General features: G+C 39.1%; 1 pseudogene; it reads right to left on the bottom strand.

Annotated features, from left to right (window-relative positions):
• Nucleotides 1-4,573: 4,573 nt before the first annotated feature.
• On the bottom strand, nucleotides 4,574-4,932 carry LOC101671819 (annotated as a pseudogene).
• Nucleotides 4,933-6,510: the final 1,578 nt, after the last annotated feature.

The raw sequence follows: 6,510 nt of genomic DNA, 5'->3' as shown, positions 1-6,510 counted from the left end.
TCCCATGCCAAACCTAGCTGCAAGGGAGTTTGGGAAAGAACATCTTTTTGTTGAGTTCATTGCTGCCGATAAAACCGGGATTATTTATATATGTTTTTTACTGGGGAAGAATGGAGAAATAGTTTGTGGCCACAAGTCATATCTGCCACACAATGAATCTTATTCCCATGAATCTTAGTTATAATTCCTGGTTATTTTACCCTAAATAACTCTTCTTCCTCCTTATTATTTGCTTCTTTTGTAAATGTAGGCAATTATGTCTTTCTTTTTTTTTTGGTTTGACAAGAAGTAACTACTGTTTTCCTATTTTCTTTTCTTTTAAGATTTTGTTTGACAGAGGGGGGCGGGGAACAGAGCAGGGGGAGTGGGAGAGGGAGAAGCAGGCTCTCTTCTGAGCAGGGAGTCCCATACGGGGCTCAATCCCGGGACCTTGGGATCATGACCTGAGCCAAAGGCAGATGCTTAACAACTGAGCCACCCACATGCCCCTTATTTAATTTTCATTTTAAATGCCTCCTCTCTCATTGTGTGTGTGTGTGCACACACGAACATATGTAATTTTTGTTGTATTTTTACCCAAAATCCATACGCACACAAAATTTACAATTCAGGCATTCTGACAGACATGAGAGAACTCTGGGCCAAACACCTTCATTTAAACAGCAGCAGCTGGGGAAGACATTATTCCCGATCTATTTTATATTTCAAAAAGTCAAAGCGTAGAGGGTATGGATTGCATGGAGCACTGGGTGTGGTGAAAAAATAATGAATACTACTTTTCTGAAAATAAATTAATTAATAAAAAAAAAAAAGTCAAAGCGATGCTTTAATCTGGTGCCCAAATACATATGGGAGACCAGATATAACATACTAGTCTTGAGTATGGCTATTTGTCATCCACATTCCACTAAAAAGTGTTACATTTGGAACAAATGAGCTTGGCATATAGGACAAGAAAATATTTGAATCCTTAAATAACAAACAGAGCATTTTGTGATCCCAGAGACTCCACCTGTGGGCTTGAGCTCTTAATAAGTGTTTTTTCTAAGCAGATAGCTGAGTTCCTACCTTCCAGACTCATCCAGAAGTAATGATTGCCAAGTGCCTATTCTTTCACTGTGTGTTTGAAATAGAATGATTCCACCAAATATAATGTGGAAAGGGGGAATGAGCAGTATATATTAAGGTTTTTGTTTGTTTGGGGGTTTCTTTTCACTGATAAAAATTTTCAGAATTTGGGATTGTGCAGGTATACCTGGTGCCGAGATTCTAAAACTCACACAGATTTAAATGAAAATGATAATGTGTGAGACTGATAAATTAAAACTTTAAATGTGAGAATTCATAGAGGTAAGGTTGTTAGTCGTCACTGAAGTGGATACATTTTAGGGTAGTATTTTTTAAAGTTTCTCAGGTGATTTCTTTGTGTGTGAGGCTGTCATAGTTTACATATAATCCTGGCAGTTCCTTCCCAGCTGTGGTAGTTTCCTTGGTGTGGAAAGCTCACCTTGTGGGCTCTTCCAAAGTCTGGTGGCTGACCTTGCAAGCTAACATACATGGTCTGGCAAACTGTGCATTTTCTGGGAATGTGTAGCTGCTTATTAAAATACTGTGGACTAGTTGCTTATACTGTGTGAGAGATGACTTAAAATGCATTTAGAAGAAAATGACAAAAGAACACCTAAAGATACATAACACAGGTCCACAATCCACTACCAAAACTCCTGGAGGTAGGTATTCTTGGAATTCACAATGTTTCAGATTTTGGAAAGACAGTATGGTGCATACACTAAATATTTCATAATCACCTAAGGGCTTGGGGCAGCACCTTCTAACACTCTCTCTTAAGTCCAGGTCAGGTTTGGTCATCAGAAGAAGCTGGATCAGGTTTTGCTTATCAGATGAATTACAAAAAAATAACCTTTTATTTTCACAGCACTTTGCATTTTTGAATCTTGGATGAGAGACTGTGGTACTGTAATTCTGTGGCGACTCCAATCTAGGCATTATCAATCATTAATTAAGACTCTGGGTCTTCTTTGATAAAACCTCTAGCTCCCATAGACTAGTCTCTCATAGACAGAACTTGTTCTCCTAGAAAGGTTGAGAAGCACCTGAGAGTCTCAGAAAATTAGGACTCCGGGCCCCTCACTTCTTTCTTTTGGCCACACGCCTTTCCGAAGCATGGCACAGGGTCTGCATTAGATACCCATTGAGGAAATTTGCTCACCGTGTTGTCTTCCTTCTAAACAGGTGGGTCAGCTGTGGTTTCTCCTCAGGTCATGAGAGCCAAGAAGCCGAAAGGAGGAGCTGCTCTTCTTTCGGCAGCCCCCGCCCTCAAGCCTTCTCTCTCATCAGACTGAAGGTCTGTTCAGACTTCAGAAACAACTGTCTGTTGTTCTCTCTGGTGGCAGTGTTTACAAACGGCTGCAGAAGACGTTGTTTACAGGGCTCTTGCCTTTTTCCTTTTGAATTTTTTAAAACCTATTTTGGAAAGAACAGATCAAATGTTGGAGCCTTAGTGACGGAGCAGCTATAAATACATTCCAAGGGATCTTGGGCTGTGCAGTTTCTAGCAGGCAGCAAATTTGCTCACCTGCTGGGTACTATCTAAAAATGACTATCCCAGGAATTCAGGTGCCCCCCTCATTTCTGAGTCTTCCATTGCTAGTCAAATATTTACTTCTCACATACTTCTATTCTTCCTCAATCCTAAATTAATAATTCCTTGTTTCTTTCCTAAAAAAGTCTGGAGTTTTCTCCTTTTCAGATTATATTTATATGTGTATATATATACATTTGTATGTGTATATGTGTGTGTGTGTGTGTGTGTGTGTGTGTGTGTATGTATGTATATGTGTGTGTGTGTATATATATATATAAACTTTCCCCAAAAAGTTCAGTGTCATAGCTCCTTGACCTCGGGAAGAATGTTTTCAAGAGTCTGACCTAAAGTTTACCAATGATCTTTGGAGTCTTCTTTGCTTTCTCTAGTAGTTTATTGGTGGTTCCTAAAAACTTCATTCTACTGGAAAATCTTATTACTGCAATAGCATCTTGACTATACAATGATAGAAGTAGAAATAAGAAGAGGGAAAGAACATTAGATTGAAATTTAAATCCTGTGTTTGCCTATGGCTAGTTGTGCTGAGAAAATTAATTCACCTTTTCTGGCCCTCACTTTTTTGTCTTAGGTCGTAGTTAATAACGTCTACCTAATTGGACTATTTCATTAAATGGAAGAATAGAAGTAAAATACCTAACAGAGTGCCCAGCTCAGGGTGGACACCTCAATAGATAAAAATTGAAGCTGAATGGCATTTTCTTCTCAAGAGTTCATTTACTGTCACCGTGTTCTACATGAAGGTATGATGATCACTGGCCCATTTTATTGATGAGGAAGTAAGACAAAGGAAACATTTAGTGACTTGCCCACTGAGGTCAGGAAATGAATTTAGGTCACTTGATTTCTGGAAGTAAATTTTAGGCTGAGAAATTCAGGGGTGAGTTTTATGATTTGGAGACCAAGACTTTAAAATGATCTTTAGGAAGTAGGCACATTCACATGACATAGTTTGGGGTTTTAAAGACATTGCAATAAATAGTCAAATAGCAGTAACCCGAAGTGATTAGAACTTGGTAAATCATGACCATAATGTGTTCTAGAAGGTCACCTGTGCTCGGTAATGGGCTTTTTTATGTGGGGTGACTCGATATTTCTGGAGCATCCTGTAATTCTACACATCTCCATAATGCTATTGCTTCATGTGAAATGCAGAATTTAGGTCAACTGTCTTGTCCAATGACAAAAAGCATGATGAGTATGTTCCTGCATCTTTTTATTGCAACCTCATATACCAGTTGTCTGGAAATGCTTGAGACATGTACTCATCAGCATGTCTCTGGAATGCCTTTAAAACTCTTGAAACTCCACAGTCTCAGACGAAGCACTTTTGAATTGTGCTTTATTTATACTAGTTTGACTATTGTAATTTTCCTGTCTTCCCTTTTCTATCAGACAAAAAAACACAATATACTATAATCTGATACTTTATTGTTCTGTTTTGAAAAGTTCCTTCTCACTTGTATCAATTGTTAGAAAATATAAGGTTGATTTTCTTTTTCTGTCTTCATAGTAGTATCAATTATTTTCATCTAACCTATGCTTATCATAAAACACTCTAATTCATGTAACTCTCTTCTGGGGGTGGGGGAAATAGGTAATATAGTGCTTGGGGAAATCAATGAATATCTATGAATGTGCTTTGGTTAAAAATCTACTTGTTCCTTAATTTTAAACCTAGACCTTCATGAGTAAATACATATTTAAAAAGACAAAGGACACTTAAATGCTTTTATTAATCATTGTAGTTAACTCAAATGGATTCCTCCCCCTCCCTGGGGGCTGTAAAAATGATGATGAATTGAAAATTTGATATTTTTAAAGTGACTATTATGTGTGGTTTATGTGGAAGGGTGATTGTGGCCATGGCTTTTTATAAACTATTCACTCCTAACATCTTGAGTTCTTTTTTTTTTTTTTTAACAATTGATAATTTATTAAAAAGATTGATTAAGCATCTGCAATGGTGACTTCAGCCTCAACTCCTGGCACAATACTGATGGAAGTAATCTATTTAGGAATCTCACAAGAACAGTGCCAGTTGATGAGATGCTTTTGGAGCCTCATCCAAAAATGATCCCAAGTCTTAGAACCTTCACCTCAAGGAGTTTTTCTTGTAGTGATTTTCAGAGTCTTGGTAGGCATCCGAACTGGTCCTTTCACTTTGAGATTCTTTTCCTTTGTGCCTCTGATCAAGTCAACATGTACCTTCTTTAAAGATTTTACACTGCAGCTGGTGAGAATATTTCTAGTTCTGTGAAACACCGCCTCTGGTCCCACGATGTCTCCCCAGTGTCTTTAAAAGCCATGGTTGTGGCAAGGCTTCCTGACCGACTTGTTCCTGGGTGAGAGCAAACAGTGATGAGTCAGGATCAGCACTCTGTACAGAACCTCTGTAGCTGCGACTGCATCTTCCTCAAAGAGGCAGATCTTGAGTCTTTGGTGACCACGTCACTTCTTAGGAAATGGAAGAAAGCAGGAAGGACTCCTAGAATACCCTTTCTTTTAGCTTCACTGTCCCCACTGAACAAAATCTAAAGCCTCACAAAAATAACTACACACAAACTTATTTTCTGTTTCTGCACAGAAATTGTACCTTGTATTTCTAGCAATTCCTCAGTGTTTTGGGGGTCAGCTTTGCAAGAGAATTGTGCAAGTCTTCAAATGTTTGTTCGAGGCCAACCTCTGCTTCTACTGTACTTAAGGTCCCCCCGGGATGTTGCCAGGGTGGTGGTGCTGTAGATACCTCTGATCCAGCCTCATCTTGCTTTGGGAAGTTTACATTCTTTCATGGATGCCCCTTCCACTTCCCTATTCTCATTACAGAATAATGATGTGTGCCCAGAAACTCTGTCACCCCAATGAGTACATCAAGGGAGAAGGGTTCTTTAGCAACAAACACAGAGGACAAAATGGTTTCCTCTGATTCTGTTTTTGCTGATTATCAATGTGCCTGAATAATTTCACATGTGCAGGCATTCTGGAAAATGCTTATAGCTGTAGGATAAGGGTAGAAATTGCAATGTTATTCCTAAGTAGTCTGACAAAGAGGCCTCCTAAATCAAAATAAAATAGAGTTCTAAAAGCAAGTAGACTAATAGAAAAAAAGATGAAGAGACCCTTGAAAATTTGCCAGTTGCACTACTAGACAGTGGGCATGTGAGAAATTTAGGCCCGGCTGAAGAATCTTATTGATTTTACCATTGACACTAACCTTGCCTTGAACTTATCATTACTTTTGGATATTTGTGTGACCCAAGTCTGAGGATTTTTTCCCCCCTCTGTGACATGCAGCAGTTCACATGCTGACTTTAACCATATGATTTGGTAGTAAAACTATAAATTGAAAATAAATGTTTTTAGAGGATATTAGGTAGCAACTTAAATATCTTCTGATGGGGAATTGGTTACGGGGCACCTGGGTGGCTCAGTGGGTTAAAGCCTCTGCCTTTGGCTCAGGTCATGATCTCAGGGTCCTGGGATCAAGCCCCACATCGGGCTCTCTGCTCAGCGGGGAGCCTACTTCCCCTACTCTCTCTGCCTGCCTCTCTGCCTACTTGTGATCCATCTCGCTCTCTGTTTAAAAAAAAAAAATGATGGACTAGCAATGTAAGTAAATTCTATGCAGTAATTAAAAAGATTGAGGTAGATTTAGCTTACTGATCTGTAAAGATTTCTAAGTTATATATATATATATATTTTTAAAGATTTTATTTATTTATTTGACAGAGATCACAGTAGACAGAGAGGCAGAGAGAGAGAGGAGGAAGCAGGCTCCCTGCTGAGCAGAGAGCCCGATGCGGGACTCGATCCCAGGACCCTGAGATCATGACCTGAGCCGAAGGCAGTGGCTTAACCCACTGAGCCTGCCCCTGAGCAGAGACAGA

This window comes from Mustela putorius, unplaced genomic scaffold (assembly GCF_011764305.1).
Source record: "Mustela putorius furo isolate JIRA1106 unplaced genomic scaffold, ASM1176430v1.1 tig00003913_pilon_pilon_pilon, whole genome shotgun sequence".
NCBI classification, from domain to species: domain Eukaryota; kingdom Metazoa; phylum Chordata; class Mammalia; order Carnivora; family Mustelidae; genus Mustela; species Mustela putorius.
This window is presented reverse-complemented; position numbering and strand designations above follow the sequence as displayed.